General features: G+C 40.8%; 1 protein-coding gene across 50 annotated transcripts in view; it reads right to left on the reverse strand.

Annotated features, from left to right (window-relative positions):
- The window catches only part of PPFIBP1 (PPFIA binding protein 1), a 191503-nt gene that overhangs the window by 118894 nt on the left and 49282 nt on the right, over nucleotides 1–23327 (reverse strand). For 36 of the 50 annotated variants that reach the window (XM_084956484.1, XM_084956483.1, XM_021092149.2 and 33 more), the window contains exon 2: nucleotides 17145–17236. The gene's annotated coding sequence lies outside the window, so the exon portion shown is untranslated. Of the gene's footprint in view, nucleotides 1–11740; nucleotides 11829–17144; nucleotides 17237–23327 lie in introns of all 50 variants that reach the window. The other 14 variants (XM_084956474.1, XM_084956468.1, XM_084956470.1 and 11 more) reach the window with 1 other exon arrangement.

Below are 23327 nucleotides of genomic sequence, written 5' to 3' on the forward strand. Positions count from 1 at the left end.
CTTATTTGCCCCCAGGTTGACTCAAGAGCCTTCCATCTTCAACTTTTGCTACAATCCTATGACCCTCAGAGTTCATGTGATTCTTTACTCTCAAATTCCTTCTTTTCCTCAATTGTAATTCTTTTATCGCTTCCTTCTCTTTTCTCCTTTCTTCCACCAATATTTAGCACATAGGAGTGCAAGATAATTTTTGAGCTTATTAAAAAAAAAAAAAAGAAAAAACCAAATCCAATCTTTGAGCTCAGGTGGCTTACTATTTAAGAGATAAAGCCACATAAACATATGACTCTGAAGAGTTATGGGTGGTAACAGTTTGTACGCAGTAGACACTGAGTACGAAAGAAGAATCAATTCAACATGGGGAAATTGACTTTAAAAAGTTTCATTATGAGGTTGTTTGAGTCACAAATGTGGTTAGTTTAAGGCAGAGGACTTTAACTGGGGGATAAACTGGTGTGGCATGAAGCCATGCAATCTTCGCTGGTTACAATATGTGAGAGACACTGGGGCTGATATTGTCCAAGGAAAGACAGACCATGAGAAGGAAGAAATCAAAGAACGAAGTCTTCTTAGCAGTATATGCTCGTGGTCACACCGTGAGTCTGCACAACCAGACTCCTTGCTTTATTCACCTCTCTGAGAACACTCTCCCATCCCACTACTCACTTGAAAGCCCTGCTCTACTTTCAGCTGCTCCTTGACTTCGCCAAGACTTTAAGTCCCACTACCCCATCTGCTCCAAGACTTGCATTCACTTCCTTCCAGAGGCAACCTTTGCACCACCTTCCCAAACCATGGCATATCCATCCCATCTACTAACATTCACAATGTCTTGCCCTTTTCATCTCCCAGATCTTTTTTTTTTTTTTCTTCTTTGCCATTTCTTGGGCCGCTCTCAAGGCATATGGAGGTTCCCAGGCTAGGGGTCAAATCAGAGCTGTAGCTGCCAGCCTATGCCAGAGCCACAGCAACGCGGGATCCGAGCCGCGTCTGCAACCTACACCACAGCTCACGGCAACGCCAGATCCTTAACCCACTGAGCAAGGCCAGGGACCGAACCCGCAACCTCATGGTTCCTAGTCGGATTCGTTAACCACTGCGCCACGACGGGAACTCTCTCCCAGATCTTTTAATCTACACCCACCAAATTCCCCAAGAGAACACTCTTGCTTCTCATGAGAGCCAACCCACAAACATAGGAATTACTTTCTCCATGCCCTGTAGAGTTGCCCCCAGTGCCTTCTCAAGTCTCCCATTGCCTGGGGAATTCATCATCAAAGACCTCACTTCCACGGCTGCTATAAGGCCAAGACTGATTCTTCCAGTTGACATGGTCAACTTTACTTAAGCTGTCCCCTAGTCCTCGCCCTCACACCGTGACTTGAACTTTTCAGCTCTATAGGACGATTTTACCTATAGGATCTGACCTCCTGAGGGCAAGCACCAAATCTTGGTTCCTTTTTAGTGCAAGATCTTAAACAGTATGTGGTACAGAGTGGTCTCTCTATAATCTTTTAAATGATTTTTTTTCCTATGTAATTCAAAAAAAAAGGAAACACACAAAATAGATTTGCTATTCCTTAAGTCAAAAGTTACTGGCCAGCAGGATTAAGAGCAGGAAAGGAGAGTTTGGGGGTAGGGGAACAGGAGGAAGAGAAAATGGCAATCTGTGACAGGTAAGTGAGATGGTGACCTACAGTCTGAGAAATATAAGACCAGAGGAATTTAGCAACTCATTTGAAATTTTAATTCAACAAATACACACGGAGCCTTCTTACTGCTCTAAACTAGACACTATGATACGAATACAGACGACAGCTTGTAACTAGGCAATTCTTTCTCTAGTAATTAAGGCACTGTCTAAGAAAAACTCACCCCAAATGAATGACTTCAGGACTGCCCGCACTGAATAAGAAGCCCTGTTCATCAATAAGATTTCTGACATATTTGTGTCTATTTTTCAGTGTTGTATAACCCTGTTTGATAAGTATGAACCCACCTCTACGACTCTAGAGTAGACTCTAGAGCTTTTATAAATAAATATTCTTTCTAAAGAATTGGAATTCTAAATATTCTTTGAGGTTGTTGTGCTACATCTTAGAAAGTGAGTCAAAGTGTTTAAAAATAGGAAATATTTTAGCGCCTTCTCATTTATTAGAGTGTCAAATACGCCATGAAACTCTTAGCTGTGTGCCAAACTAGGACCGGGTTCTCTGATCTCTGCCACATACATGGGGCTGGGGCTGGGGCTGGGCTGGAGGAGGCCACTCAAAAGGATGGAGAGCAAACTGGGAGTGATCATGGAGAGATCTAGATTCGCTGTAAACTCATAGACTCTAGTAGAATGATTGCGCTTGCCAGGCACGTGCTAATCTATTTCTTTCAAGTGCATTGCTCAACCTCGAAACTCATAAAGCCCAGATGCTTGAATGAGTGAGATTTTGCCTCAAATATTCATAGTCTGGACTCTATAACAACTCCATAATGTAAGCCACTATGAACCGGGAGAAATTATCAAACAAATGGAAGGAGTATTCAGCTGTCTCCAAACACGGAATTGAGATAGGCTAATGTGAATTTTATAGACCACTCCCTGCCATGCCAATTTCTTACTCAGCAAGATCCCAATGAGAGAAAGAAGTGCGTGCTCATACCAGCAAATCAGGGGCAAATCATGTTTCCAGACTTAAAGAACATAATATAAAAATTCATGAGTCTAACGTCTACCTCGTCACAAAAAGAGTGTCAAAAATTCTCTTACGAAACAAATAAAGCAAGTTATAAATAAATGCATAGAGAGCGCTGGTAATTAGCCCACTATTTAAGAATAGTTTGGGAGTTCCCGTTGTGGCTCAGAGGGTTGAGAACCCAGCATAGTCTCCATGAGGACACGGGCTGGATCCCTGGCCTCGCTGAGTGGGTTAAGGATCTGGCGCTGAGTGGGTTAAGGATCTGGCGTTGCCATAAGCTGTGGTGCAGGTCGAAGATGTGGCTCAGATTGGCACTGCTGTGACTGTGGTGTAGGCTGGCAGCTGCAGCTCTGAGTCAATCCCTAGCCTGGAAACTTCCATATGCTGTGGGTGCAGCTGTAAAAAGAAAAAATAAAGAATAGTTTTGTCTAGGCAGGAGGGACAGTCACACGCTTCGAAAATAGGTCTTTTCATTTTGAACTGCCAGTAGGAGAACTGACACTGCATGCAGGGTGCTCTAATCTCAACTTGGATGGGTGGGTTTTCCATAGCACTGCCCAGAGTCAATCTTTTCCTGCTACTCCTTACTACCCCAGCAAAGAGAAAACTGCTTTCAAAAGTGAAATAAGATCCTCATCAGATAATAAGGAATCACTGAGTGAGCCAAGCAGGAGCTGGGCAGGGATAAAAAGCCTTAGGATAAATCTCAAAAGAATTATAAGCCTGGATCAAGAAATCCCCTACTTAACAACTTCTGTTTACTATTCCACCTTTCATAGGAATTCCATGGTTTTGACGTCCATTTGATTTCAATCTAATATGCTTTCTAAAGAACTACTGAGTATTTTCAAAAGGTAGGGCAGAAATCCCTTTTCAGATTGTGGCTGATGAATGAAAATCCACTTCATTATTATTGAATTCTCTCAGTCTAGAAGGAAATCAGAATGGCAATTTACTTTGTTTTTCTTCATCTGCATCAGTAAAGGTTTACCATTTTAAGGACAAATCTCCAAAACTAAAGGGTAACTCTCTCAGGATGCCTGCTCTCTCTTTCTCTCTCTCTCCTATACACCCACTCACAAAAGAAAACACTTCAGACATTTAAAATATTAACATATGTTTGGATAGTTGTGATAGTTGTTTACAAGTTTCACTTTCATCAACTCTTCTGCCATCTGTCTTTGGTGGCCTAGATTTTCCCCCAAATAGGAATGGGGAGGAAAAGGAAAAATTTTCTCCAGTAAAGTAACTTCACTCATTCAGTTAGCAGAGTTTGCTCAGCGGGTTACAAACCCAACTAGCATTCATGAGGATGTGAGTTCAATCCCTGGCCTGGGTCAGTGGGTTAAGGACTGGCGTTGCTACAACCTGTAGCACGTAGGTGACAGATGTGGCTCAGATCCAGTGTTGCTGTGGCTGTGGCATAGGCCCACAGCTGCAACTCCAATCTGACCCCTAGCATGGGAACTTCCATATGCCACAGGTTCAGACCTAAAAACCAAAAAAAAAAAAAAAAAAAAAATTGCTAAAACCACTGGGTGAGTGAATGACTGTTGGGTAACAAGATATGCACATGGTCCCCAAGAATTACCCTACAGACGACTTATAATTAAGGGGATTAGGGATCTTTACTACGGAGAAGTCCAGTGAACTCCATCTTAATAAGTGATTAAATTTAGCCTAACCATCACCACGACCTTCTGAAGAGAAGCAGTGTAGTGCCTCCCTGTTAGCAATGTTTAATCTGAATCTAAACATTAGAAAACCAACAGTCAGGTGAATTCAGACAAAAAGACGTATTTCTAGATAAGTTTCTCAGACTTTTCAGACATGTTAATGTCATGAAATACAAAATAAGGAAAAACAAACAAAGGCGGGGAGACAAGATAGTTCAAAAAAGAGACTAACGAGATGTGACAACTAATTGCTATTTACCATCCTCGATTGAATCCTTTAAATCTACAACACTATGATAAAAGACATTTGTTAATAGAGAAATCCAAATGGGGACTATACATCAACACTTTCAAAAAGTTCAGGAAAAATATAAAATAGAAAATGAGAAAACAAAGATGGGAAATATGTTAAGAAAAACTCTAGAAGGTAGAGAATCCAGATCTCTGTTACTAAAGTATTATATTTCCATATTTAGTAAGATCTGAAAGACGGACTTATTTAAAGCATTATGGAGTTCTTGCTGTGGCACAATGGGATGCGCTGTGTCTCTGCAGCACCAGGACCCAGGCTCGATTCCTGACCTAGCACAGTGGCTTAAAGGATCGTGCACTGTTGATGCTGCAACTGCAGCTTGGATTTGATCCCTGGCCTGGGAACTTCACATGCCGCAGGGTGGCCAAAAAAGAAAAAAATAAAAATAATTTTTTTTTTTTTTTTGTCTTTTTAGGGCCGCACCTGTGGCATATGGAAGTTTCCAGGTCAGGGGATGAATCAGAGCTGCAGGTGTTAGCCTATGCCACAGCCACAGCAATGCTAGATCTGAGCCACTGCATCTGCGACCTACATCACAGCTTACGGCAATTCCAGATCTTTCACCCACTAAGTGAGGTCAGGGATCGAACCCACATCCTCATGGATACTAGCAAGGTTCATTACCCCTGAGCCACAATGGGAGCTCCAAAATAAAATTTTTTAAATAATAATAAAGCATTATAATTTTTATCCTAAATAAAATTTAGGTGCTAATCTGGTTTCTCAAGTGATATAAACTAAGCAATTCTTTAATCTGGATTCATTCACCCTGAGACCTGCCTTTGGATTCACCACAGGCTATAAGGAATTTTCAGTCTTATGGGTTAATAACTATTCACCCCCTAAGTCCCTCTAACTGTAAAAGGACAAAGCGGTCCAGTTGAAAGAAGATTCACAGCTAGGCATTTTCCAAAACCGTTTTAAATCTCAGGAATGTATTTAGCTTTTGTAAGAATACTTATTTGCCCAATGGGGAGCCAGACTCTCTGCCTTCAAATTATCCACAAGTTCCAAGGCCTGGGCATCTCATGTTTACTTTCATAAGACTGTCCTGGACATTTTTCATGCTTCTCACAATCAAGAACAGCTTGCCACTTATAATACTAACAATTCCTACAAACTGTTTTGGCATTTCCTTTTATTTTGAGTGGTGCTAGATTGTTCTGCTTTTTCCAACCTAAAAAGCAGCATGAGTCTAAATTCACCATCTACTGCATTGAACATACTGGGGGACTTTTAAGAGCAAAAGAGGGTACTCCTATATCTTTATTAACCTTTTATGGAGCATGTATTTTATATGATTGAAGCTCTAGGTTTTCTCTTAAATGCACATATTTATATATACTAAACACTTTGCAAACAATTCAAAAATTCAGAGACTCCCTGAATCCTACACTTCAATCCCAGATTCAAAACATAAGTTCTTAAACAAAACCTCCAGGCTTCCAATCCCAGATCCACCACATATTTGTGGTAGATACTAAGAGAAGTTACTTAAGCTCTCTAGGCTTTCCATGTGATCTAGAAAATGTGATACTAATGGTACTAACCTCAAAGTGTTGCAATCAGGATTTAGTAAAAGAACCCTGCACATAGTACATGCTTGCAAATTTCAGCCACTGCTCTTGCTGTCATATACTTCCTTTGTTTTAAAAATCTGCACAGCTCCTAATGACCACAGAATTAAGTCTAAGCAAACTGCCACTAAATTTCTCTATCAGATGATTATATAACTTCCCAGTCTTATTTTTTTTTTCTTTAGGGTTGCACCCTCAGCATATGGAGGTTCCCAGGCCAGAGGTCGAATCGGAGATATAGTTGCCAGCCTATGCCACAGCCATAGCCACATGGGATCCGAGCCATGTCTGCAATCTACACCATAGCTCATGGCAACATCAAATCCTTAACCCACTGAGCAAGGCCAGGGATCGAACCCACAACCTCATGGTTCCTAGTCAGATTCGTTTCTGCTATACCACAACGGGAACTCCTTCCCAGACTTATTTTACAATGCCACACCCTTGCCCCTGTGGTCCTTCCTTGCAGGACTTGTGCCCTGCTGTTGCTCCCTGCACTTTGGCACCTCAGTGCCTTTGCTTATACCTTCCCTCTCTTTGGAGCTGCCCTAACCATGCTACTCCTTCAGTCTGCCCTGCCACCTACCTACCCCCAAATGCACTCATCAAAGCTCAAGTTAAATCTAAGCTCTTCTCTGAAAGGCAAGGAATGGTCCACCTCCCTTTGTGCATTCATAGCACTACCTGGAATAAGTATACCTTTCATCCTGTTTTACAGAAATGTGTTTCCACATCTTTCTCTCCCACTAGACAAAAGCCCCTATGTTCTGCTTATCTCTTCATGCTCCAAAGCCCTGGCCCAGTTTCTTGTACATAGTAGCTCTGCGATAAATATTGGGTGAAATGAATGGTTAATCTGCAGGAAATAATTGAAACAGATGATATCTGAAATTGAATGTCATTTCCTTTCACATAAAATTTCACTAGCTTCCACTTTAATTAAGTCTAGTCCCTGGATGTTTATATTGGGGGCCAGGGAGTGTGGCAGAGTAGAGGTGTTTCCTGAGTGGAAAAGCTCAGTTTTGTACAACAGACAAAGCGAGGTAACAAAAGGACAGCCACAGCTTTCTACTTGTCTTAGTAGAAACCAATATTCGAGACTCTCTTTTTTATTTAAAAAGATTTTTAGCCACAGTGTGCAACTGCTTGATTTGGGATCTTGGTTTCCAGACCAGAGATTGAACCTGAGCTGCAGCAGTAAAAGTCCTGACCTCTATACCACCAGTGAACTCCCTAAAAAGATCCTTGAAGCCTTCATATTTCCTCTAGATAACGTTTAGAAGTATTCACTCATTCAATGAGTGAACGTACATTAACATGCTAGAGGCTGTGCACAGAGATGAGTTTAATAGACTCTTCCTCTGCAGAACTCACACTTGTAGGGGAGATGAGCATGTTGCCAGATGTAGCAGAGAGGCTGTAGTTGGAGCTAGAGCTGAAAGGAAAATTGGGGAGAAGGAGCAGACAACACTTGCAGAGGGGACAGCCTGTGCAACAGCCAGAAGTCCTCAAAGGCGTGTTTGTGATACAGCAAAGGGTCCAATTTAGCCCAAGGGCCAGGTGTGTTTCAGTGCAATGGTAAGAGGCACAAGTCTGAGATGGAGGGATAGAGCCTGACCACCAAGGAGCTTTGAATTGTCTCTTATGGGGAGAATGGAATTTTTTAAAAATTGTTAATTAAAATATAGTTGATTTACAATGTTCTGTCGATTTCTGCTGTAGAGAATGGAATTTCTGAAGCAAGAGTATGAGATGATCAAATCCATGTTCTAAAGAGAAGTTGAGGCAGAACACTAACTTAGGAGTCAGTGTAGGAGCATGGGCTTTGACATATTCTTTGGTATGGCCATTGATCAACATTTGCGGCTTAAGGGCTCCAGGGAGTAACATCCCCACAGGCCTTGTTTACCAAAGGGAGTGTACCTACACCCAGATGGACATTAATATTAATCCCTAATTCCCTGTGACTCAGTTTTCGGGAAGAAAAGGGCAAAGAAACCATGAAACCTACAGGACTTTCCACCCCTAAAACCCCTATTGGATAAGGACTGATATAGGTAATTGATCAAGGCCAATGGGAGAAAATCACATCTTTCTGGACCCCATGTTGGTACCCCCCATCTTTAAGGGATAAAAACCCCTATAGGACAACAGAGAAAGGGGACTCTTCTCCCCACTCCCAGCAGCCCTGGGAGCTATTTGTTTTCCTTTAATAAAGACTTTGCTTGCTTGCTGCCTATATGTTCACAGAGCTCATTCTTCGACTGTGTGAACAAGAACCCGGATTCCGGTAACATCTTTACAGCATCAAAGTTTCTAATAACAGAGGCATGGGAGTGGGACTGAAGTGGAGAAGGGAGAGGGATGTGGCAGTGGGTAAACAGGTGAGAGGGACTAAGAGGTACAAAAACCTCCAGTTAGATAACAAGGAAGTCATGGGGAGGTAACACAGCATAAGGAATATGGTCAATCATACTGTAGCAATTTTGTATGTGAACAAATGGTTCACAGACCTATCGCGGTGATCATTTCATAACATATGCAAATAATCGAACCATTTTGTACTATACCTGAAACTAACAAAATACTGTATGTCAATTATATTTCAATTTTTAAAAATAAGGCCAAAAAAATGTAAAAAAGAAATCATGTTCTGGGTCCCGTAACACTTCAGTAGGATTAGCTGGCATTTTTTTGTCCCTCTAGAGTCACTTAGACAGACTCTTACAAAGAAGTGCTTGCTGATCTGCTGGCTAACAAGAGGTGGAGAAGCAAGGGTCAAAAGGTGGGGGGTGCAGCAGGTAAATGGGAGTTTGGGGGTATCGCTGTTTTCTCTTGGGACAAGTCTTATGCTTAAAGGCTTGACAGTCCTTGAAGGCCACTTATTTCCTGCTCGATACTTGGGGTTTTTTTTGACAACCCCAATAATATGGTCAAAGGCCTCTGAAAAACGCCCACTTTTCTAACCAGAAAATCCATTCTTTTTTTTTTTTTTTTTTTTTTTTTTTGTCTTTTAAGGGCCACACCAAGGCATATATGGAGGTTCCCAGGCTAAGGGTTGAATCAGAGCTGTAACCACTGGCCTACACCACAGCTGCAACAACACAGGACAGAGCCTCGTCTGCGACCTACACCACAGCTCATGGTAACACTGGATCCCTAACCCACTGAGCAAGGCCAGAGATCAAACCTGTGTCCTCGTGGATACTAGTCGGGTTCATTAACCACTGAGCCGCAATGGGAACTCCCCAAATAATCCATTATTTAATTTCTAAAAATGTATAAACAATAAGACCATTTAAGTCCCACCAAAATATCCAAAACTATTGAGACTGCCCCAGCATCTATGTTTCCTTTTGTCAAAGCAAATTTGCAAGCAGGAAACAACTTCTGGCCATCAGTGTACTAACAGCCAGCTTCCCTACTCCAGGAACTCCATACTGCAGAACCAGAGGCTTTCATGGAGAGTTCCAGCCTGTCTTCTTGACTCTCTCCCAAGGTTGAGATAGAGTTTATTTGTTAAACAAAATAGTCATCCCAACGCAGAACTGCTGAAATGCTTCCAAGCAAGATGAGAAGCCAAGGTAAGGAGGAGGAAGAGCTAATCAGAAACCAAGGGCAAGAAAAGCCGGGTCCAAAGTAAATATAGTACAAAATGCCCAGAATAGCCTGGAAAGACAGCTGATGACCTTTTCTTCTAAAATCTCTCAAGCATCACAGTATCAAATGGCACAAGTATATAAAGCCAAGCATATAATTACTACCATGAAGGTAAAGGAATAAAGTCAAAACAAACATACAACCAGGAAAAGATGATGGTACGATAACAGCTTATATTTTGAAATACAAACTAAAACACAGACGACAAATACAATTATTGTATCATACTTAGGAGTCAGTCATGGGCAAGGGATTATACCTGGGTTCAAGGTAATGGGCACAGGAAGCTATTTCAGGGTCTGAAATAATTTCTGGGGAGATAGCATATATTATTTTTTATCTGAGGACTAAATGAATCTTGCTACAATGGCTGTGAATGCCACACCCCTAATTTGGCCCCTCTTGGTTGGAGCAGCTCTGGGCTGTGATCTGACGAGGAGAGACCAGCATCGAGGTACATAAGCAACACTGAAGACACCCTGGAGATCCACTCATTTCTGTGATTATGATGCATGAAGCCTTGAGCTACTGCTAAATAATGGGTTTAAGAATGACTGAACCCATGTCTTCACTCTCAAAGCGATGGAGAACCTTGGCTAGTTGAATTTCTGGTGCCAAAACCCAGGTTCTCCCCAAATACCACAATATGAAACCACGGATTCACTAAGCAGGAGTCAAAATTCCTACTCTCTTCTTCCTCCTTAAAACTGCTAAGACAATAGCTCTAATTGCCATCAGAGATGCCAAGGCTTCCTCACTAACTGTGGAAATGCACAGCGACATGACAGAAACACACACCACCGGTCCAGGTAGTTACAGAGCCAGCCCACGAGCTGCTCCTGCAGCACACACCCTGCATAGTTTGATTATTTATTTGGCAAGTGTGTAAATATTTCGTTTCCCTCGGTCTGCAAGTTAAACTCCTGCATATCTGTATTAAGGAGGAAAAACGTCAAAGGCACTGACGGCCAGTTTCCCAAGAGGTGAGGAGAAAACAAGTAATTGAAAATAAAGGGGCAGTTCTGGCTTTGGCAAGTTGAGCACAGAGCTTCAAGCAGCCCTCCAAGTTCCTCCACCCTCCACACACTCACACACGGAAGCACCTGCTTGAAGGAAGAGCTCCAAAAGCCCAACTAAATCCCCACTGGACTGTAAAGGTGATCTTAGATATTTGGTAAGAGAGGGAGAGATTACCAGAGGGAAGGAAAATAAAAGAGAAAAGTTTTTTTGTAAGTTTCATGAAGACAAATTCATTAACATGTTGTCTCACGTTATGATGAGCACATGAAAAACCACATATAGGACACATGATTTCAAACAAGACAGCCACCAGCTCAGCAGAATTTTCAGAATGTTTAGTATGAATTGCCTAGAAGAAGGAATGTTTGGTCCAAAATATGCAATCGGGAGATAGAAAACTTCACACTGCATGTAATACAGCGATAAACCTGCAAGAAGGGTGTGGACAAAGGACACGAAGGGACAAAGCTGGGGTGGAGGCCTTTCTTTGGGGATGACACCATCTCAGAGGCTACAAATTGCCCACTTAGAAATCCCTACACGACCAGGTGGAGCGATGGTGTGGGCAGGCCTGAGTAACCATCTGCATGTTCCCATGGCTTTCCTCGGCCTCATGGAGAGGAGGCAGCCACAAGGCCAGATGAAGGGCCCCGCTTCATTCCTGTGCCTGGGTCCATTCAGCCCCCAAAGTAGTATAACCAGACAGCCTTCACCACCGTCACCTGTGAGCTCAAAAACCACTACTGCGTTGGAGAGATTAGCTCATTGCCTGCAAACTGAAGCAAATGGTATTTCTTCATTTACCAGGTTCCAGAACATCTAATTGGCTCCAGGTACAAATATCTCCAAGTTTTACAATATGTCCTCGTGCATCAGCTTCATGCAGATACCCCTGGGTATAGGAGGAGAGAGGGCACATGAAAAGATGCTCAATATCACTCATTATTTGAAAAATGTAAATCAAAAGTACAATGAGGTCCTCACATCCAGTCAGAATGGCCATCATCAAAAAGTCAAATGTTGGAGAGGGTGTGGAGAAAAGGGAACCCTTCCTACAATGTCGGTAGGAATGTAAATTGGTACAACCACTATGGGAAACAGTATGGAGGTACCTTAAAAAACTAAATACAGAAATACCATATGATCCAGCAATCCCACTCCTGGACATATATCCGGAGAAAACCAGATATATGTAACTCAAAAAGATAGATGCAACCCAGTGTTCACTGCAGCACTATTTACAATAGCCAAGACATGAAAACAACCTAAATGTCCATCGACAGAGGAATGGATAAAGAAGATGTGATACATACATACAATGGAATATTATTTCAGCCATAAGAAAGAACAAAACAATGCCAATGACAGCAACATGGGTGGATCTAGAGATTATCACACCAAGTGAAGTAAGTTAGACAAATACCATATCATATCACTTATACGTGGAATCTAATAAAAATGATTCAAAAGAACTTATTTATAAAACAGAAATAAACTCACAGATTTTGGAAATCAAACTTAGGGTTATCAAAGGGGAAAACATAGCAGGGAGGGATCAATTGGGAGGATGGGATTAACACATAAAACTACTATGTATAAAATAGAGAACTAACAAGGACCTACTGACCAGCATAGTGAGGTCTACTCAATGTTCTGCAATAACCTATAGGAGAAAAATGAATGGATATATGTATTTGCATAACTGATTCACTTTGCTATACACCTGAAGTTAATACAACATTGTAAATCAACTATACGCCAAAAAAATTTTTTTAAAAAGAGAACAGATGCCAGAACTTAAAAGTAATTATTAAGTGATAACACTATTTGGTATCTATTTTTGCTTCAGTTGACTCCAGTATTTCATTTCAATGCTAATTTTAAATATTGCTTTTTAATAAAGAATTTCTTCAACATCTGGAACAAGGAAACAAATCCAAATTTAATTTGTGACACTCCCAACTGTGTGACTGCAACGTGAGAACTGAGAATTTAGAGATGCAAGATAAGGTCAAATGCAGCTTTCACAATCCAGCTATGCCATATATCTAAATGTAATATCTTGCATATTTATACAGTTTAACATAAATAAATATGCTTCAATGGATAAAGCAAGTGTACAAGAGCTGGTTAAAGTAAATGTAAGAGTGAAATGAATTCACATATACTCATGTAACCTTAAATCAGTCATGACAGTCTGATTGTTTTTTATCTGCTGTGGGCATTAACTATTTTGTGAACTGAGGTTATCTTTTAAAATGACTCCCCAACTGTCATAAATGCCAAAATCTGCTGTCACAAGAACTTTTGACTTGGGACAAACCCATGGAAGAATATACCATTTAGAAAAATACAACTACATCCCAAACTAGGTATTGTTACATTTAGAGAATTCACAGAATCTTGCTCTGTCTCAAATTTCCATCTAACTTTCTGATTTTACAGATGAGAAAACTGAGACCCAAGATTAATGACATGCTTAAAGTTTTACAGCTAATTAGTAGAGAAGTCAGAACTAGAATTTCAGAGTCTTGTGTCAAATATTGTCTTTGACTCAACTAATCGTAAAAGTTGCCTTTTTAGAACACTAGATTTTTCATTTATTAGATCATAATCCCACTGAGGGCAAAATCAAGCTTAATCTACACTATAGGCCCCAATGGCCAGGCCAGAACTCACCAACAGGTGGAAAGATGTCCATAACCAGAGCCAGCTGGAATGGACACCCTAGACCAGCTGTCATCTGTAGTGACTCACCCACAGAGCCTCTCACCCAGCTTCGCTGGTAAATAAAGATACTTTTTTTTTTTTTTTTTTTTTTTGGCTGTACCTGTGGCATACGGAAGTTCCCAGCCCAGGGATCAAATCCAAGCCACAGCTGTGACCTATACCATAGCTGGGGCAACTCCGGATCATTAACCCCACTGTGCTGGGCCAGTGACCCAAGTGGCTGCAGAGACAACTCCAGATCCTTAACCCATTGTACCACAGCGGGAATCCCAAGGATGCTTGTATGTGAAATGCCTGGCAAAAGTTGAGAGTGTAACATATAAAATTATGATGTTCCTTTGTGCAAAATGACCCAGTTCTCCCATGCATCTCAGCTCCTCTGATTTCTTCTTGAACTAACTGAGTAAAGCAGTTCCAACAACCAAGAATGTCTTCACTGACTCACCCTGGGGAGGGACCTGCCAAGGACACAGAGACAAATGTTTCTCTTCATCTTTCCTCTAAGCTTCAGTTTAAGGTGGGGCAAGTAGGAAAATATTTTTGTTAGTATTCATCCTACTTAAAAAATAAAAGAGCTAAATTAACCTTTTATTGTTTAAAAATGATCTGAAAACTACAAAGTATCAGATACAGAGTCAAGCAGGTAATATCAGTAATAATAAATACCAGGAAAAAAAAATAATGGCTATTATTTTTAGTGCCCATGCAATGCAACCAGCAGCACAGTCCTGATACTATCAGAGTAAAGTGTCACAGGAAACCTACATGGTAAGTAAATCAACATCCCCATTTTACAGATGAGGAAGTTGATGCCAAGAAATCATAGAGAAAGAAAGTGCTAAGTCTGTGATCATGTGATCATGGAACAGTCTCAGCAAAGCCTACATGTCCATATCCCGTATTTGTTTGAAAACACATTTATTCTCAGTTTGGTAAAATTTTTTTGGCCACATCCATGGCATATGGAAGTTCCTGGGCCAGGGATCAAACCCGTGCCATAGCAGCAACCTGAGTCACTGCAAGGACAGTGCTGAATCCTTAACCTGCTGTGCCACAATAGGACTCCTTAGTTTGGTAATTTTATTAACTTCATTCTTGACTCAATATTCAAACTTTGGGGACTGGTTTTTCAAAGCTTTCTTAAAAGTTAGACTTAATAAATGCGTTCAAAAAATGTTTTGAGAGCTCCAGCCTGCCTGCTCCGATCATTTTTATTTCTCTGTTCATCTCCTAGACTCCTCAGGTCTCTTAAGCTGATTCTTACTCTGGGTTGTCATTTCTCCAGGCTCTTTATCTGAATGATAACATAAACTAACCATTTCTAGAGGAGCCCAGACACATCTGTCTTCTGGGTCTATTTTCTCTTCTCTGTAATCCCTTACCGAACCCAAACTAAGCCCTCCTCTGCCAGGGGAGCAAACCTCACCACATCACACACATATCAGAGAGGGCTTTCACCTGCCACACCCCCAAGAGTAATCTATGAAAACAGCTCCATCTGTCCCTGACCAGCATGCTTAGAGCATCACGCTGAAGCAGACACATCACCCCCCACCTGAAATCTACTTGTCTGCTTTCCAAGATGTTTACTTCAACATCATTCCACAGAGCTGCTGAATCCAAATTATTGAGTAATCCCTGACCAAAAACACAGTCATCACCAAAAGATAGGCATAAAAATTCATTGGAGCACTATTTGTAATACATCCAAATTGGAAATTACTAAAATAATCAAGTGGCTATCAAATAAATATAAAATTAAATGCCATAAGAGAGAACAAAGGAAAAAACTATACGCAATATCACAGAGAGACTTCCCAAACATAATATGCAAAATGAGCCAGACACAAAAGAATATATACTGTATGATTCTATCATATAGACTTTAAGAATAGGCAGAACTCTATCCATGGCATTAGAAATCAGGCAATTGATCACTTCTGGGAGAATTAGGGGAGGTGAGTTCTGGGGTGCTAGTAATTTTCTGTTAATCTCTAGCTGGTTACACAGATGTGTCCACTTTGTGACAATCATTTCATCAAGCCATCCACTGAGGACTTGTGCACTTTGTGTTTAACATGCTTCACTAACAACCTGACTGAAGGAGGCTTTGGAGAACTTCTGGTCTGGTCTCCCTAGTTGGCATAAGAGTAACTACTTGCCATGGGTATCAAATATCTCAAAGACACACAGGAAATCCACAGCAAGGCTGAGTCTCGGCATTAGATGTCTTAACTCTCCATCCAGGTACCAAAGCTGCCTCTCAAACTTCCTTCCTTGTTGTGACAACAGCCATGGTTCAGAAGGATTAGGATCACATTTCTATTAAGGACACAAGCCAGAAGGTTCCGGTCTCCTAACAACAACTGTACCAGGATGAGCATTTGTGCACTATTTAGAAGGTGGCAAATAAGAAAAGTCAAAGAGTATGGTTCTTCCCCTTCCTACCTTTGTGATCGTCTGTCTGCATTCTCCTGACCTCTCTCTGAACCTCAGCATCCCCCTCTGGATCACTGAAACCTTAACGTCTACCTTGCAAGGTTGCTGTGAGCATAACAGAAGGTAACAGTGCCAGAGCAGCACCTGGCATGTGGTAACCCTCAGAAAAGGCAGGCATTGAATGAATATTGATTTTTTTTTTTTCCCTATTTCTTGGGCCACTCTCGTGGCATACGGAGGTTCCCAGGCTAGGGGTCTAATCAGAGCTGTAGCCATCAGCCTATGCCAGAGCCACAGCAACACAGGATCCAAGCCGTATCTGTGACCTACACCACAGCTCACGGCAACGCCGGATCCTTAACCCACTGAGCAAGGGCAAGGATCAAACCGGCAACTTCATGGTTCCTAGTCGGATTCGTTAACCACTGAGCCACAACGGGAACTCCTGAATGAATATTGATTGAATTGAATTAGTCAAGTGCTGGTCACTTAAATGAAGTTCCATAAATAGTCAAGTATTATTATTATTGCTGAACAAGAGAAATAGGGAGGAAATGAATAAGTAAATAAGCTTATAATGGAAACCCCTCATTTCTCTAAGCCTGTGAGGTCATTAATGGCCGACCAACAATTCTCACTGACTCACATGGGGCACTAAAATGATCTGTGATCTGTGGGATAATGAGCAGTAAAGGACTTGAGAAAAGGGCAGTGCTTTTTATGTGCTACCAGGTCTGAGTTTTCCTTCTCGATGCCAAATAAAGATTTGCTCACTGACTGTCACATCTAAGTTCTACAACCACCTATGTTAGTCATACTACTTCTACAATTTAAAAATTTTGAAATAGGGGAGTGGGTCACAAATTCTCATATTTCAAAATTTTTAAATTTTTAAATTTTTCTCATAGACTTAATGAGTAGACTACATAGTCCAATAACTTTCCTACTGGGAAAAAATTTACACACTGAATATACAGAAAGGTAATTGCAGCCTTTAAGAGATCACAAATGAACAATGATGAGAAGTGAGTTTACTTACATTTAAAAGAAAATTCAATACTGATTTCTTCCTTCAGCTCTTCAAATCTTCCATATACTTATTAGTAATCTGATCCATAAAAATCATTTATACTGAAACGAAACAAATATAAAAAGTTAAATTAAAACTAACTTCATATGATAACATGCCATAGAAAACCTACAGATGGTAAATTATTGTATAAGCAAAGAACATCAAACTAGATAACACGTATGTAATTAAAAACAATAAAATGCATTAAGGACCAATAGATTTAACTAACTTCCTTCCATCTATCCTTCAATTGTTCCTTCTCCTCCCTTCGTTTTTCTTCTTTCACCCCATTCAGCATTCTTTTTTCTTATTTCCTCAGTTACTGGACAACCACAAATATTCCTCGAAACCTTTCAGCAGAAAACCACCATAATTAATTTTTACAGCATCTAGTGCCTGGCACATGTTGGGTACTCTGTGTTTGCTGAGTAAATGAATGAACCATGGTTTGCCAATATTTAGTTGTTAAGATTTTTCAAAAAACGAGGAAATTGGACCTAGAGATTATCACACTAAGTGAAGTCAGTCAGGGAAAGACAAATACCATGTGATATCACTTATATGTGGAATCCAATAAAAATGATACAAAAGAACTTATTTATAAAAAACACACACACAAATTTCAAAATCAAACATGTTTACCATAGGAGAAACTGTGGTGGGGGGAGGGGTAAATTGGGAGGATGGGAATAAGATATACACACTACTGTATATAAAATAGATGACAAGAACCTATTGTATAGCAGAGGGAATCTAATCAATATTCTGCAATACCCTATATGGGAAAAAAGAATGGGTATATGTATATATACAACTCATTCACTTTGCTGTACACCTGGAACTAATACAATACTGCAAGTCAACTATACTCCAACAGATTTTTTTAAATGAGGAAATTTATTATTTTCTTGTCCAACAAGAACAGTACACAGACACTATGTAGAAACATACCCACTGTTTTTTAGACTTGTGATTCTTATTCCCATAACTCTTTGAAATGGTATATGCTTTAAAAAGTCCCAGTTTTATACATATATAATATATACATATGCACACAATATGTAGACACACAGATACACACACACAGACGCATGAATATCCTCATCATTACAGTAGTACAATATATTTTAACAGTGAAGGAACACTTAGGAATAGTAAAAGTTTCAATACGTCATAACCACCTCCATCCAAATGAGAAAGCGAGCGTCTCCAAGTCAAATACTAGGGTTATTATCTCACACGTACTTTTCAAATGTGTGTATGATCAGAGCCAATCCCAGACAAAATGATGAAGTAGGAGTATAACTGCTTCCTTGTCTCTGCCCTTCTGAGGAGCCAGTGACCTCAGATGTTCGGGTAGGGAAGCAAGGGGACCAGCCCCAAGATTCTAACAACTTAAAGGACACGCTTCTTGAGAACATTTTCATTTTTTTTCAAAAAAGAGCTTCAGAAGAGACAGGTGCTTAACATTGAAATAAAATGTGTTACCAACAACGGAATTTAGGCAGGAATGGTAGATACAGATTGTCCTGAAGGACCTTCTCAGCCCACATAAGCTTCTGTCCACTCAGCCTCCCCTAAAGGCAACATCATATATGACCCATACATACACATCAATTCAGGTAAATGATAAGCAATTAATGATGCATACACAGCAAGCCTGACGTTAAGACTAGTATGTGCTCCAAAAGTTATATTAATCAGCAGTTTTCAAAGTGAGTGCTAGGAACTCTACCCCCATAGGTTCTTCTGAGAACAGTGGCAGGGCTGGGTAGATGTGTGGTAGTGGGCAGAGCAACTGCATCTTTATCTGTTTAATACTTTGATCCAAGATTTAGAGAACTGGTTCCCTGAGCTGTTTATAAAAGGGTTCAAACTAAACAGTGTTTTTTTTTTTCTTTTTAGAGCCACACCTGCAGCATATGGAAGTTCCCAGGCTAGAGGTCAAATAGGAGCTGCAGCTGCAGGCCTACACCACAGCCATGCCAACGCCGGATCTGAGCTGCATCTGGGACCTACACTGCAGCTGTGGCAACACCAGATCCTTAACCCACTGAGCAAGGTCAGGGATTGAACCTGCATCCTCAAGGACACTATGTTGGGTTCTTAACCTGCTGAGCCACAATGGGAACTCCATAAACAATGATTATATTAAAAGCTCAGGCAGACATCCCAATGAGCTCACAACCTAGCTGACCTCAAAGTCCAACCACCTCCAACAGAGCCTTTATAGAAAAAGGCAAGTTCCAGCCTGGATACCAGAGCCAGCAGGCCTGGGTCTGAGCAGGTGCTGGGCTTTCTCTTCCTCCCCGCCCAGTGCCCTGGAACAAAGAGCAGAAGGAGGGACCCTTACACTGTCACAAGGACAGTGAGGGCATAAGAGTGAGGTGGGGGAGGGCCTATGGATATCCCATAGGTGGGGACATAGGCGGTTCCATTAGGACACTAGACACAGTGGTTTCCATGAGTCAGTCACTGCCCCAGACCTTGCCCCAGACCCTGCCCCACCCTCATCAACCTCCTTGCTAGAAATGACGTATGCCAAGTGTAGATACTTCACTTGCGTCGGGGCCACCTGGATAGGAAGGAGGAAGGAGAAAAATCAGTGAAAAAAGTTTAAGGAGAAGAAAAAAAATACACCTATGTTCTGTAAGATCCACTTCAAAGCAACATGTAAAATTAGAAAACATTTTTTTTTTTAAAGAGTAGTATGAGAAAGTGCTGCTTAAACTTGCTCCAGAGGAATTCATGTTAATAAACTGAGTATATTCAATCCCTCCCTCAGCACAGAACTCTGATTATTTTGCCCCAACCAGGGCTGGGTACATAAAAACATTTATAAACATGAACCATTAAATTTTCTGAGTTTCCATCAGGAGCCTTGTTTAAGCAAGTCAAAGATATCCTTTGTGATGCAGTTTTGATCGAATTCAAGAGACTTTAGTCATTTCCTCAGAAACAGAAGTAAGCTATAAATACCAATGAACCAACACAGCCAGCCACTCACAAACAGGCTCAGGAACAAGTTTAATTTAAAAACAAGAACACATTATCGAATTGAAAAGTAAGCCATAAAAAATCCAAACCCATGCAAACAACATTCTTAGTAGAAAAACCCTTAGTGTAATGACAAGGCTAATTACAAACAACTTTTCATATGACTCACAAACCTTGCCTATACAGCGATTACAAAAAACAAAAAACAAAAAAACAAAAACCAGTCTGTATTTGCATCCATTTAATAAAACAGACCCTTAATATTCTGCCCAAATCTGATTTCAAATTCGAAGACAATTCTCCAAACCACTAAATAAGTGACTTCTGATATCCCTTTGAGGTGCAAAACACATTTATAACTACTGCTTATTTTCTAAATCCCTTTGATCTTATAAAGTGTGACCATCGTAACTAACAATGGTTTAACTTTCTAGTGTTAAACTAATAATCACTAGAAAGTGAAGCTACTGTTTATTATAATAATGCCACATGTCATACTTTAAAACTAAATGGAATCCAAAGTCTATTAACATTAGACTTAAGTGTTGAAAGCAGGAGTCTGTACATAGGGCAAATGAAGTCTGCCACCTGTTTTTACAAAGTTTGATTAGAACACAGTCATGCGCATTTGTTTACATGTTGTCTATGGCTGCTTCTGCAAGACACAATGACAGAGTAGTTGCAACAGAGACAGACAGCAAGGTATGCAGAATGTAAAATAGTTATTGTCTGATCTGGCCCTTTAAGAAAATGTTTGCTGACCTCTGGTCTAGGAAACAGCTATTTCAGTGGACTAAATCCTGAAATGAGCAACACTAATCCTGGGGTAGTCATCTCTCTGGGTAACTAAGCCACGTCACCTTTAGCAGCTTTAATTTCATCATGTACAGCACAACAACGGGTCATATTTATTGGGAACTTATGTACCAGGCACTATTCTAATGGCTTTACTTTTAGTTAACTGAACAACGAATTCCTTCATTTAGTTCTGGCAAAAACACTGAGGGAAGTAAATGATTACCCCCATCTTAGAGATGAGGAAACTGAGGCAGACAGGATAAATAACTTGCCTGAAGTCACATTGCTGCTAAGTGGAAAAACCAGGATCAGAACTCAGACAACCTGGGCCCTGAGCTGGTATTATTAATCTTTGTGCTGTGGTGATAATAATTTTAGTTTCATAAAAGTTACAGATAATAAAAGGAAATCTCAAAAGGTTTGTTAGAAAGAGAGTTCCCATTGTGGTGCAGTGGAAACGAATCTAACAAGACTCGGGTTTGATCCCTGGCCTCGCTCAGTGAGTTAAGGACACAGCATTGCCATGAGCTGTGCTGCAGGTTGCAGATGCAGCTCAGGTCTGGCGTTGCTGTGGCTATGGCATAGGCTGGTGGCTACAGCTCCAATTCGATCCCTAACGTGGGAACGTCCATATGCCACAGGTGCAGCCATAAAAAGGCAAAAAAAAAAAAGAAAAGAAAAAAAAGAAATGTTAAAGACAGTAAAGTACACCCCTGCATGGTTTAGGATGAGACGGCTAAAATAATGATGTAAATGGATTTCCTAGACTTCTAAGACCCTTCTGATTCTAAGATCTGAGCTAACCTTGGGGTCCTGGGAATACAAAAGCACACAACACTATTTTTTTTACCATGATGATCAAAGAATCAGATGAAATGACCAATGTCTATCTTTCCCTTGGTAAATAAGGCCTCCCCAGGCAGGCAAAGCACTTTGGAAAGCCTTCAGATAAGAGTGTTCCAGAGGGACCCTTTCCGGAGGGACCCTACGTCTTCCAGGTTTGTTCCCATGGCATCTTGTCCTCCACCTGGTTTCCATCTGGGAAAAGGCTGAAGGAGCATCAGCAGAAATTAGGGAATGAGTGCTTTTCACAGCCTGGCAAGAGAGCTCTATCCACATATCAACCACCATGGTTCAGGGAGATGTCCCCTTGCTGAGTCATCCCCCCCACCCCACCCCTGCTACTTCCTGAAGTTCTCCAGGATATCTGGAGGAAATGTGTCACCTGAATGTGACCCAGTGCTCTTTTGTACTGAAAGACAAGTTTATATGATCCAAGTAAAAGAAGAAGAAAATATATCAAGTTACCCCACCAGTTTCACACTTAAAGAGAGATGGTCTTAACCATTTTTGTAATCAGGCTAGTCTTGACTGGTTTCCCAAATCTGCAAGGTCCAAGCTTTTGAGTTTGATATTTAAGACCCTCCTCATTTTATCCCTTACCTACTTTTCCTTCCTCCTTCTTCAGTTTTGGTCTTTCATGTAATCTGGATGGCCTGATTCTTCTTCTCCAGCACATATCTATTCCTGTTTCTAAGGCCACACACCCCATACTCTCCTTTTTTCTCTTCTACTGCCAACATCACGTCCAAAGTACAGGCCAAATCTCTGTGCTAAATATTGTGGGATATAATTTGTATGTCCTGTGAAGGTTGGATCCTCACAATCCAGCAGGGGAAAGAAGTACACAAAAGACTAAATTAAAGCTATATAATAAAGGTTCGAAGTGCTACAGGATCCAGATTAGGGGATCTAAAAAGGCTTTAGAAAGGGGCCATCACTATGTTGGACCTTGAAGAAAGAGGGAACCTCAGAGTTTATAAAGTTGTGGGGTAACCACATAGGATAAAGGTCTATATCATAAACTTTAAAGCCACATAGCCCTGGGTCCAAAATCCTGGCTCCCTTTGACTGGAAATAGGATGTGTAGGAGTTACCATCAAATGAATCAAGTTGATGCCTAACCATGCTCAAAACCATATTGTAGCCTTTGCTCGAATAATAAAGCCTTTCATACTATGACCCCATGTGGTTTTCCCACCTCTCCCTGCCAACAGCATTTCATATTTTGACCCATTCATTCATTTGGGCATCGAATCACACATTGATTTTCACTGTTTAAATATTCCAGAAGTATGTTTTGCCTCCTCAGGAAGACTCTGTTATCAAAGAATAGATTCTTTCAAATAAGCCCTTGGCATTTTCAAATTTTAGGTTCAAGGTCCCTGACAAGTAAGGCTAATTTAGCTGAAAAGCAAATGTAAATTACAAACCTGGGCTGTTTGGCTAGTTACATGGGGTCTGGGCAACCATAAACAGCTGTATTACAATACACCTTTGTTTCCTGCCTATCCA

Source organism: Sus scrofa, chromosome 5, assembly GCF_054392235.1.
Source record: "Sus scrofa isolate SSC_HxYL_T2T_F1_AM1 chromosome 5, Sscrofa_HxYL_maternal_Yorkshire_Landrace_v2.0, whole genome shotgun sequence".
NCBI lineage: Eukaryota > Metazoa > Chordata > Mammalia > Artiodactyla > Suidae > Sus > Sus scrofa.